Raw genomic sequence first — 13,278 nt, 5'->3', positions numbered from 1 at the left:
TCTCCCCCACCCGAGATATGCTGCCACTCTGTCCCCCCCGAGATATGCTGCCACTCTGTCTCCCCCGAGATATGCTGCCACTGCCCCCCCGAGATATGCTGCCACTGTCCTCCCCCCGAGATATGATGCCACTGTCCTCCTCCTCCTCCCCCCCGAGATATGCTGCCACTCTGCCCCCCCCCCCGACTTACCAGAACAGACTCCCGGGTGTCTTGCGGGGCCGGCGGGGGACATCTACGCAACAACTTCCGGGACTCAGCGGATGTGCCGGCTGTCTCCGGCCCCGCAAGACACCCGGGAGTCTGCTCTGGTAAGTCTTGGGGGCAGAGGTAAAACGCATCGTGCGGACGGTCACCGCTGCCGGTGAACGTTTGCACGATGCGCTTAGACAATCTCCCGTGCCAGCACTCCCCCTGTGGGAAGTGCTGGCAGGGGAGGCTGTCTGAGCGTATCAGAGAGTAGGATACGGGTCCCCTGCACCACTGCGGGGGATCTGTATCCTAACCCTGCTGCCTGCCCGGCGCCCGGAACTGCATGTCCCGGGCGTCGGGCGCTAGACCCCGAATATAGGCCGCACCCCCACTTTAAAGACTTAAAGTGGGGGGGAAAAGTGCGGCCTATATTCGAGCCAATACGGTAATTCAATCACCTTTGTATAAAGTTGGTTGAGGAGCTACCTTTATATCTAATCATCCAACCAGAATACATATATGTTCTGCATTTTCTTTTCACTATGACACTCTATTTATTATTATTTAAACTCTGGCATTTCCTCTTTCCTAGTACATTATAAATTCATGTGTTTCTTGCCTTACTACATTTATCTTAAAAGATCTATAATTTATGCAGACAGAAAACTGCCCCGTATTAACCCCTTCAAAAAAATAAAAATAAACAACACGAAGAATGTACACGAATATTCGCCCGAACAGACGAACAGAACACAGGAACAAGCTAATATTCGTAGAATACGAAGATTTTTTTTCCCTGCGAAGACAACACGTAGAGTTGGCAGGTCCCCAAGTCTAATATATATATATATATATATATATATATATATATATATATATATATATAATTTGTCTATTTAATAAAAGATGAAAGTATTTTGCCTGACTATATGGATCTGCATTAAAGTTTTTTGTATGTGATATAATGTAACAAGCTGTGTAGATTTGCTTGTTATCCCTTCTGTGTAGTAATTTCCTCTAATAGCATTCCTAAAATTATACATCCATTGGACAATGCTGTTAAATATGGCAGCACAATGACATAATCCAAAATTCTTTTACACAGTGCAAAAATAGCAAAACAGTTAAATTACTAATAAGTATGGAGTTGGGACAAGGCCATCTTAATGTAGGACTGGCTTCTCTAGACCCGGGTTTACCTTAGGAACCCAGTGCAGCAACTGTGGTCTGGAAGCCGAGCTCCGTCCAGATGCCCACACAGACCATTCCAAAAACACTTCCTCTCTTGAAGTCTGCTCATCAACTGATTTTGCAGATATGATGTCATATCCTGGCGCCCAGCAGGAGGAGGCACTCAAACTTCTAAACAGAAAACATTAAGGAAGAAGTCTGTACTGTGCTGCACTGTTTTATGACTGGATAGGCTGGGTACAGGGAGAAATTTGCCAGCATCATTATGTATAATGATGGCTCTGTCTGGGAAAGTAATGTATTAAATATGCAATCCTGCATCCTGATGTAACAATGTCTGGTAGTAAGTTTTAAATTAATTCATTATATAATGTGGTAGGATTTACAGTAGATGTGTTACTCATCATCGGAATGAGAAAAAGTTGGCATGCAGCATCCAGGGCTAGTCCTTCCACATAAAAAACTAAGCAGCCACCTATGACAAAATTAGAATCTTTTCTGTTAGGGGACGTCAGAATAAAGGTTTGAATGGGGCACTAGAGTCACTGGGGCTAGCCTTGCCAGCACCAGTTCAGCAACAAGAGTTAGTGAATAATTTATTATATAGAAGGGTTGGATGACTTCATGTATTGTTAGCAACCAAGATCATCCTTAGCCAAACAGAAACTTACTGAAATTGGTGATTGTTATGGGCTAAGAGCATGTGGGCTTCTGTTGGTGGCTCAGCTGTGTGTTTATAAAAGATAACCTCAATAGCCATTACGTAGTCTTACTTACAATATGTTCTACTTTGTGTAGCACAGTACAAGTCAAAGGCCAAGCGTTACAGACTCCTTCCTAAGCATTTATGAAGAAGTCTGCTAGATGATATTTTTGAAGTGGCAGAGAGGAAGCACCGGGGCAGTGTCTTTCCTGACTCCTAACAGTTTCCTGCATTTCATAAATTGTCGATAGTCAGTAGAACTGCAGCCGTACATACGTGGTCTCTTGCTACATTGTTCTGTGTCTGGATTTTTCATTCTTTAAAACTGTCTGCTTACTATATATTTCTTCCACCAGTAATACAGTCTGTCTTTGAATACTTGATGCTAACATGGTTGGAAACATAAGGTTTTTCTCATTATAGTACAATAATTCAGATGCTTATAGCAGCTTTATATTTATACAATGTACCTGTCCATATATACATAAATATATATTTCATCAAAGCTAGGCTATCTAGTCTGCAAATACCTTTAGCTCCATTTTTGTGGTAAGATATTTCAAAGAAATGCAAGTCTGATGATTAATGCAAATACATAAAAAAAAATCCAGACAGAAAGCCTTAGACTTTGGTATGGTTGCATCTGCTGAAGAACATCTATTATTTTAAATCACCAAGTCAACCAAACAGTCTTTAGGGCATGTATGTTGAGTATAATAAACAATTGTCACAATGCCCTAGCATAATAATTATAAAATGCATATGCCAGTGAAGTTGGTTTGACGTTTAGCATACTTTATGTTGATTCTTTATCAGCCATGACTTTAAATCCAAGAATTTATTTCTTCTGCATAGCAGCTTATTTGCATTTGGGGTTTTGTTTAAGGGCATAATTTAATCGTTTTGTTTGAGGGCATCATTTAATGGTTGGGTTTAATAAATGTTAAAAAAACCATTTGCTTGAAATTTGTTACTGACAAGTATACACTTTGTTAAACGATCTTGAGATTTTGTACTTATATTTGTATAGATTTTGCAATCCAGTGATCCTCAGTGATCTTGTAATTAACAAACCACTTTAATTAGAAAATTGAGCTTATGCCTCTGAGTTTATACCTCAGAATGTAGAAGAAATATCCTTTATGACTTCAGTAGGAAGTCAGATTTCTCACTGGGTCAACCCTGTTAATTAAATGCACATACTGAAAATGAGTCCATCTGTAAAAAGCAGGTATGTGGATTATTCATGTTAAAACGTTAAATGTTTTAAATCTAACTAATTTTAATATAAGACAAAGAAAATGTAGACACAAAATACTTTTAAATTATTTAATTTATTAAAGGTAAACCGTTAATCAAAACATTTATCACCCATGTGAAAAAGTAATTTCCCCCCTTAAAACTGGTGGTGCTACCCTTGGTGGAAACAACCGCAATAAAATGTTTGAAATGAGACTTTTACATCACCGTGGAGAATTATTTATTTAATTCTGCCCCATTTGAGGGTTTTCAAGCATGAACCACTAAGGTCATGCCACATTATCTCAAGTCAGGACTTTGACTAGGCCAGTCCAACCTTAATTTTGTTTCTTTTGAGCTATTCAGAGGTGGACTTGCATCATTGTCCTGCTGCATAACCCAACTGCCCTTGACCAACTGGTGAGCAGAATTCATGGTTCCATCAGTTGTGGCAAGCAGCAAAGCAGCCCCAGACCATCATACTACCACCACTGTGTTTGACTGTTGGTATGATGTTCTTATTTTGGAATACTGTGTTAGCTTTACACCAGATGCAACGGGACCCATCTCTCCCAAAAAATTCCACTTTTGATTCATCAGTCCACAGAATATTACCCCAAAAGTCTTGGGGGTCATCGAGTTGTTTTTTGGCAAATGTAACGAGCCTCATTGGACTTTTAAGTAAGTGGTGGCTTTAGCCTTCCAGTTCTCCCTTGGATGCCATATTTGCAAGTCGCTTTTTGATTGTGGAATCATGAACACTGACCTTAACTGAGGCCTGATGTTTTTTAGATGTTTTATTCTGGGTTCTTTAGTGACCTCCTGGATGAGTGGATGATGCGCTCTTGAGGGTATTTTGGAAGGACGGCCATTCCTGTGAAGGTCCGCCATTGTTCCAAGTTTTCTCTATTTGTAGCTAATGGCTCTCACCATTGTTCGCTGGAGTCTAAGATCCTTCAGAAATGGCTTTGTAACCCTTTCCAGCATGACAGATGTCAATAAATTTGTTTCGTTTGCGGCATCATTTGCTGCTTTTTGAGACCTTTTGGCATACTTCATTTTGCAAGATAGGTTCTATTTAACTCTTTCAGTCACCTTAGGAGGTACATCCTGACTTTGTTGCAGCGGCTTGTACAATTCCCTGGCACTACATGGAAGATCAGCATTCCTATCAACAGCCTGGACTCTCCTGCTGACCGATCTTGTGTAACGGTCATTTAAGGAATGGCCAATCACGCGTTTGGGCATTCCATTCCGGTAGTTGTCACTGCTGACACCCACCGAAAGTTCACTTGGGGAACAGAAGCATCTTTCTCCCATTACTCCGCCTGCTGGCTGATTGCAATTATTGCAATTGGCAATGCAAGGCAATAGAGACCTGACTGTGATCAGCACAAACAGATCAGGATGTATAGAGGGAGAAAAATTGTTTCTCTCCTTTCCAAAAAAAGAAATAAATTTGGATATAAAATGATCGTTGAGCCGTACTGTACTAGGAACATTGCAAGAGCAAAACACAAAAAAATTAAAAATAATAAACAAAAAAATCTATTAAAACATTTTTTGTTTCTAAAAACCTATCCCTTAGCCCTTCCATCATAAGTAAAAAAATATAAACTCCTTAAACCAATAGTATTAAAAATATGTAATATGGGGTAATACTTAAAGCATGAATGTGGCCCTCTGGAACATGTGTGTCTAGTGAAAATGAATTACATCTCAGGGGTTTTTTTTTGGCTCCACTAACCTTTAAACAGCCCATCACATTTTATTTTTTTAATCCATATGCCATTTTCCAAAAAAATATATAAAGTTGCTGCTTTTAGCAAAGGACTTACACATATCATCTCTATAGCAGCTCATGGTTCTTTATAAAGTGTTTGCGACATTGTCAATAACGAAAGAGCCAACTGGATAAGACCATTTGGGTAAAACCATTTAAATAAAGGCTGTACATTTTTAGTGAGCCATTAACGATATCACTTGTTTTTGAAGAACTTTGAAGCACAGGTAACAATAAAAATATTAGTTAGTCCATGTACTCAAAGAATGTGTGGACATAATCATTGAGTTTGCAGCTTTGGTAATCATATTTAAAGACATCCAGTTCAAAAAGAGTACCAGGATATCAGATAGATGTTCTTGTCATGACATTAAAGGATGACAGAATTTATGTCTCATTTTAAATCTTCAAACAGGTAAATGAAAAATATACTTTAACAGCTCTAGCAGACACAATTTTGCAAGATTGCAGTTTCCCTGTAGTACAGGGCCAATACTTTACTCTTATTTTTTCTTTATGACACACTCTGATATCATATTTAGATCTTATATTATTTGCAGATCCTTAACATCTACTATAACCAGATGAAGTTCGTAAACCATTTTTTTACTAATGGCACAATTTCCATCTAAGGAAAAAGTATTTAGTATTATTTTGAATAATGCGTCTTCTGACAGTGTCTGTTAATCCACGTAAATGATATGTTTTATACACAGCTGAATTTTTGACTACGCATTTTGTAGTACGGATTTTGTTAAATGTATTGTATTGCTAATTTTGAGTTCACAATTGACTTGAGTCATATTTATATTGCAGATACTCTTAGACACATAGGCTTGTGACACCTTATTTAAACACATAAGCTTTGTAGGTGGTGTATTGGTGCAAAGAGGCAAATAACAAAATAGATAACTCATGTCCAAACAGGCAGAGCATAAGCAACAATTAGTAAATAAAATAACTGATAAACTCACCCCTATTTTCTTCAGCCTCTTTCAATTTTACTGTTGTATTCCTAACTCATACCAGTCTTAAAAAAACAATGAAGCGTTGTTTCCTAGGTGGTAGCTTGGTGCTAGGTAATATGGATTATCATAGGTTTTAGATGTGTAAATATAGCTGAAGTAAACTTTTTATTGATTTTAAAGGATGATAATAACAATAAGGATAATAATAATTGACTCCCTCTCCTCTCTCCCACAGCTCAGCCCTGACAATGCTACCTCTCTCTATAACTCCACTCTCACATTTGCTCTTGAGGATGTAGCCCCAGTTACTACATTTCCAACCCTGGCACACGACTGTAACCTGACACCTATAGCATTGGTCCCGCACTGCTGAATGTAGTTGGCGGAAGTCTCATCACATGTTTTTCTTTCTGCACTATAAATTAATGTTACGTTCCTACTACTCTACTCTCAACCTTGCTAAAGAAACCTACTTCACCTCCCTCATCTCCTCCCTGTCTCTAAATGACTCTTTAGTGCTTTCCCTACTACCCCTTACTAACCTTAATGCCACATAGTTCAATAATAAAATTGAAACTATCAGATATGAAATATCTGCACAGTCCCCACTCAGTCCTACCCACTGACCTCTTCACCCTTCACTACATTAAACCAATTATCTGTAGTCACTGAGGAGTAGGTACATGATCTTCTTCTTTCCTCTTGTCCAACCACATGCCCCCTTACCCGATCCCTTCCCATCTCACCCAGTCTCTTTCATCTACGCTTGTCCCTACTCTAGCTCACACCTTCAACCTCTCCCTCATTACTGGATCTGTCCCATCCTCCTTCAAGCATGCTACCATTACGCCAATCTTGAAAAAGCCCTCCCTTGACCCGACTGATCTGTCTAATTACCATCCCACCTCTCTACTTCCTCTCACCTCCAAGCTTCTTGAAATCATTGTTTATACCCAATTAACTAAGTTTCTTGATTCCAACTCCCTACTTGACCCTCTTCAGTCTGGTCTTCAGTGCCCTCGACACTCCACTGAGACCGCCCTTACTAAAGTTACTAATGACCTACTCACTGCTAAATCCAAGGGCCACTACTCCATGCTAATCCTACTGGACCTTTCTGCTGCTTTTGACACTGTGGATCAGCCTCTTCTCCTTCAAATGCTTCATGATCTCGGCCTCCATGACACTGTTCTCTCCCCAGTAACACTTCCCCTCCCCCTCTCAGTCGGGGCTCAGTTCTAGCACCCCTTCTGTTTTCTCTTTACACTTCCTCACCTGGCAAACTAATCTCATCCTCCACCTGTATGCTGATGACACCCAGATCTATCTATCATCTTTCTTTGCTGGTCTCCCTCTTAACTGTCTCACCCCTCTACAATCCACCATGAATGCTGCTGCCAGACTTATCTTCCTCTCTCATCGCTTTAGTAACCCCTCTCCCCTCTGTCAGTCTCTTCACTGGCTGTCTGTGCGCTTCAGGATTCATTTCAAAATCCTGACTATTACTTTCAAAGCCCTTCAAAATGGTTCCCCTACCTACATTTCCTCACTCATCTCTAAATACACTCCTAACCGGTCTCTCCGCTCATCCAATGATCTCCTTCTATCCTCTCCTTGGGTTTCTAGCTCTCATGCATGCTTACAAGATTTCTCAAGGGCTGCCCCTATCCTCTGGAATCCCCTCTCCCGGCCTATCTGTCTTTCCCCCTGCTCTTGTTCCTTCAAAAGAATCCCTCAAGACCCACTTCTTTAAGGACGCTTACAACATTGCACATTAACGCCCTCCCATATTTCTTTAGCTCACTTTTCCTAGTCCCTTTCCTGCAATACTTACACTAGTGTTGCTGGTCCATCCCTAACATTGGCACTTTTACCTATTGTGTAATACACTCCCTCTAGATTGTGAGCTCCTTTGAGCAAGGCCCTCCTCGCCTGTTGTTTCTGTAAGTCAAATTGTTATGTTACATACTACTTGTTATGTCCTGTCTACCCATTATACAGAGCTACAGAATTTGATGGTGCTATATAAAACAATTAATAATAATAATAATAATAAATGCATGGCATAGCTTCACAGAATACTGATGTGGGCAGAAAATAGTGGGTTGCATTGCAGCTGAATTGAATTTACTACGGTTTTTCCAGATGAAGATAAACCCAACACACATGAGTTTGATTCTAATTTTTCTGTTTGAAATCTACTATGCACTTGGAATATAGGAAATCAAGTAGCTAAAAACTGCTTTTTTATTTCAACATTCTAGTGCATATAAGTCTGTCATCAAGGAGAACAAACACGTTTATGGAGCCAAGATGTTCTGTAGGCTTCAGCCACCTGCATCATAATTCCACAAGGAAGCACAAGCAGGTGTTTTGAATTCTACTGACAGGTGTTATCAACTTCCTGTATAACAATGATGGCTCATCCATAAGACCAATTCTTGTTCTTGCCCAAGCATTCATAAGAATATATTTCTTTTTAAGGAAAGGTTCTCATGCCTGAACAAATTTGTTCTGTCATAATCAGCAAGCACATTCCCCATGGGATATAAACTTCAGTTCTAATTACAAAGAACAGCCAAAAACTGCTTGCACTTGCACCTTATATAGCGCAGAGTAATATGTCAAATTTGTTTTGGCTTTAGTGAACTAGCTCAGTTACTCAGTATGTTAAAATTTGGAATACACAGGTTTTTTTGTTTCCAAGTATGAGTGATCTGGGAGTTTTAAAAAGACCTAAGGGAATCACATATGCTTTGGAATTATTAAAACAGATATAGTATTCTAATAGAATATGATGTCTGTGTCACAATAATGAACAATGGAAGTAAACAAAAAATAAAACAACTAGCTTGGTAATGTATAATGCATAATAAATCAAACCTGAAATGTGCAATAAATAATGTACTGCTAACAAAAACATATAAAAAGATGTTCTAAACATGTATTGTTGAAGTTTCCAATTTGTTTAAGAAAAGGGGAAATTTGTAAAAGGCAACTTAATATTATTGGTTGCATTGTTGCAATCACAAATCTAAATCCAGTTTTACATTCAATAAAAATGTAAACTTTAAAATGAACCCACTAGTCATTAAAAGCTGTGGATAATAACCATATGTGTCCTGTTTAGCAAACAAATGAACCTTAAGCAACATAGTGTCCTATCCCCTGTGAATGTGATTTTGTAAGGGGTTTGGATTCTGGAACACAAGGGCATAGGGCCACCTAAGAAGTGGTAACCAGAATATCCAGTAATGAAGAACCACTTCAGACAGGTGCGTCAAATACAGTTCATGGTTAATTATAAATAAGGGAACAGGCAAAATACCAACCAAAAGTTGGTATCAGAAATAGGTCCAGGAATGGGTATGTGCAGCAAGGGTTTCAAGGCAGAGGTAAAACAGCAATAACGTAACACAAGACAGGGGGTCAGAATCCAACAAAGTTCTTAGAAGCGCAAAGCTGCAGTAAATGCATCAGATGACTGAGCACTGTTTTACATATTGAGGACTGTATAAAGTCATATGGAAAATGATTACTCCAAGTTATTGCTGCTTAAGGTGGTTCTAAAAGTTATTGAATCATAAGGTGTACTTAGTTTTTCACACATGGCTTTCAATTCTGGCTAAATTTTTGTTGAATAAATCATGACACAGAGCAATATGTCATGTGTTGTTGTTCATCTGAGGTTGTATTTACCTAATTTTTAGATCAGATGATTGTTATTATGTCCTGATATAAAAAAATCATAGAATTCAATGAGGTTATATTTTCTTTCTCACACAACTGTTTTATTTATTTATAACTTTTTCTTCAAAGAATAGATATTATATAACTCATAGAGTAATTTAATATGTATTCTTCTATAGTAGTGGTGTCAGGACTGTAACTTAAATGAAGTACAGTAGTCATATTCAGGAAAGAGCTAGAAAACAAAGTAACATGTACAAAGAAACATATACATTGTTAATCTATGAAGACAAGTTTCTTGCCAAGTTGGCAAGATCTTCAATTTACCGTTCTATGTAAACAAGCAAAAACAGGGGTTTGTGAGCTTGATAGATGCATTTCATTTCAACCTCATACACAATGATGGAGTGTTCCAATTGTTGTTGTGCTTGCTATTCCATGCCTCCAATATAGTTTTAAATTGAGAGATTTGTGGCAAATAGTAACATTTGTTGTAGAAGCATTCTGTTAGAATATAAAATGTTTTCTTAATTCCTGTCCTTGTGAGTCTTAGCAACTTCTTCTTATGTTAGACAAAACATTAAAAGAGCATTTAAGAACAATTACTTATAGACATTTATAAAACCAGGTGACTACCCGTCCTTCAATATTTGTAAGGGATGGACCAGCCACACTAGTCTAGGTATTGCATTAGATGGACTAGGGGAGGTGAGCTAAGGGAATATGGGGGATGTTAATGTGCAATATTATAAGCGTCCTTAAAGAAAGACCGAAGGCAGGGGAAAAGACGGATAGACCAGGGGAGGGCATTCCAGAGGATAGGGGCATTAAACATTAAAAGAGCATTTAAGAACAATTACTTATAGACATTTATAAAACCAGGTGACTACCCGTCCTTCAATATTTGTAAGGGATGGACCAGCCACACTAGTCTAGGTATTGCATTAGATGGACTAGGGGAGGTGAGCTAAGGGAATATGGGGGATGTTAATGTGCAATATTATAAGCGTCCTTAAAGAAAGACCGAAGGCAGGGGAAAAGACGGATAGACCAGGGGAGGGCATTCCAGAGGATAGGGGCATTAAACATTAAAAGAGCATTTAAGAACAATTACTTATAGACATTTATAAAACCAGGTGACTACCCGTCCTTCAATATTTCTATCAACATAGAGAACAACCATAAGGCTATTCTAGTCTATAGATTTCTTTCCTGCTTTAATAACCATAGATTCTTACATTTCTACTTACTTATCACCTTTTAGTGAACTAAATGTACCTTACATTCCTTATATTATACAGCATAATCTCTTAACTTCAAAAGTAGATGTTATTAGTATAGATCTTGAGAGAAAACTAACAGTTTATTGGTTTGCTGATTGGCATTGTGCTTAGTTCATATCTATAGGACTGAGCCAGTATATACTAACTAAAGTCATTTACCTGGCTTAATGAATTAGTTTACTTGGGCTTATTTTACTGCATTTACTGCATTAACATTAATTTATTATGATAGATCAACATTGGCCTCTTCCGCTGCTAAAAGCCTGTCACTGTATGCTATATAAAAACAGTTGGTCCCACTTAAAGCTTTATGAAACATTGAAAAAAAAAATGAAAAATAGAACTTCAATTTGAAAACATTGAAAGTTTCATAATAAAAAAAATCTTCACGTTTGTCTTTGCCGCCATTTAAGAGATTCAAAAAATGATCTCTACTGACTCATATTTTCCTTTTTTCTGTGGCACTGGCAGATACCCAATGTCCTTTTCCTCCTTGGAAGCAAAACTGAAAGAAAAGTGCACATATTTGGCCAACTGGAAATGCTAACATGAGCTTCCAATCTCACATCACTCTCCTAAGGATATAAGCTAGAAGGATTTCTACATCCAGTTCACATGGCAGAATAAGTATTAAGTATTAATTGGTTTTAGTCTGTAAAACAAAACACACAAAAAAAGTCAAGCAAGAAAGAAAATGTGCATTATAAAAGTTTACAATGCAATATAATATATTCAATGACATTGTATATAAAACATCTTAAAGGAAAAAGAAAGATAGTAATGCAATAGTTTTTACTCTAATATTGTAATAGCACTGGTGTGCTACAAATAGAATTTAATGTATTATCAATTGTCTTCTCTGTAACCAGCTTTCCCTGGTCTCTCTCTTCCTCCTGCTCCCCACTCTCTCACTCTTTCTCCCTCATGGCCCCCTTTACTTTATTATTGGTTTCTCTCCTCCTCTTCTCTTGAGTTTCTTGCAGGGCCTCCAAGGGAACCTTTAGAACTGGATGGGAAGAGTGATATTTATATTCACTCATTCCTTACTCCAACTTTCTCAATATCCTCCGTTATCTGTGATTCCTGTTTATGGAAAGCAGATTCTACAGATTTAAATATTTCTAAAGGTCATCCCATTGCTCCCACCCAGTAAATTAGGATCAAGTACATATATGGTGTTTCCCTGTTATTAGGATGAATATACTATAATCGGTGGCGAGCCTAGGGTTGCTAGTTACTAGGTGCAGGATTTCGTAGGTGCCCCCATAACTGACACACACATGCACACATACATACTGACATGCAAACTCACCACACTAATACCATACACGCACATACACATTAAAATACCATACACTAACACGCAAACACATGGGACCATATGCTTACACACATACTCACTCTAACATCATACCCTGGCACATAGTCTAACACCATACACTCACACTCATCTACTCAATCTAACATCGGACACTAACACACGCATTTTAGCTTGTGCAGAGCCCTATCTTCAGAGCAGTAAATGGTGTGAGCTTCAATTACATTGACTTGTTCCTAACATTGACAGTAGCAAGAGTAACTTGTAACATACCAAATAAAAGGTATGACATGGGGAATCTTGTTTGAATTTTGTTTGTTAATTTACTTTTGAGAATTATGTAAATAATCTAATATGCAGCCAAGCAGTAGAAAATACCTGTTTGTGCCTTGAGGGAATTCCGTTATTTAACTTGCCTGTGTAGGTAATTGCATTAATGTGTTTCGTTTGATAAAAAACAAAATGATTTATGCATTCGCAAGTGATGTTAATTTAATATTCTAGCCTTAAGGTGAAATTGTAATATTCGGGAATAGATGGGAAGGCTACCCTACATGTTGTATAAACTGTAACAAGATGCAGTTTTCTGGAGTAGAGGATTAAGATGGATTACGTCTCTAGCTAAATATTTAAGATTATTATTATTATTTTTTTTTCACTTTTTATTTTTAGTTTACTACTTTGCACAGCCCTCATCAGAGAGGAGTGCAATGTAACTAGAGATTCATCTGGCCATCATACAGCTTGATTTCCAATGGATCAGAGTTACAGCAAGAGTAGTGAAAAACTGATGTTCTATTCCATCATTCTGACCATTATTATTATTATGATTATTATTATTTATTGTTTTATATAGCACCATCAAATGCCGTAGCACTGTACAATGGGTAGACAGGACATAACAAGTAGTAT

This window comes from Sceloporus occidentalis, unplaced genomic scaffold (genome assembly GCF_023333645.1).
Source record: "Sceloporus occidentalis isolate IW3139 unplaced genomic scaffold, rSceOcc1.0.p SCAF_300, whole genome shotgun sequence".
In the NCBI taxonomy this organism is placed as follows: Eukaryota; Metazoa; Chordata; class Lepidosauria; order Squamata; family Phrynosomatidae; genus Sceloporus; species Sceloporus occidentalis.
This window is presented reverse-complemented; position numbering follows the sequence as displayed.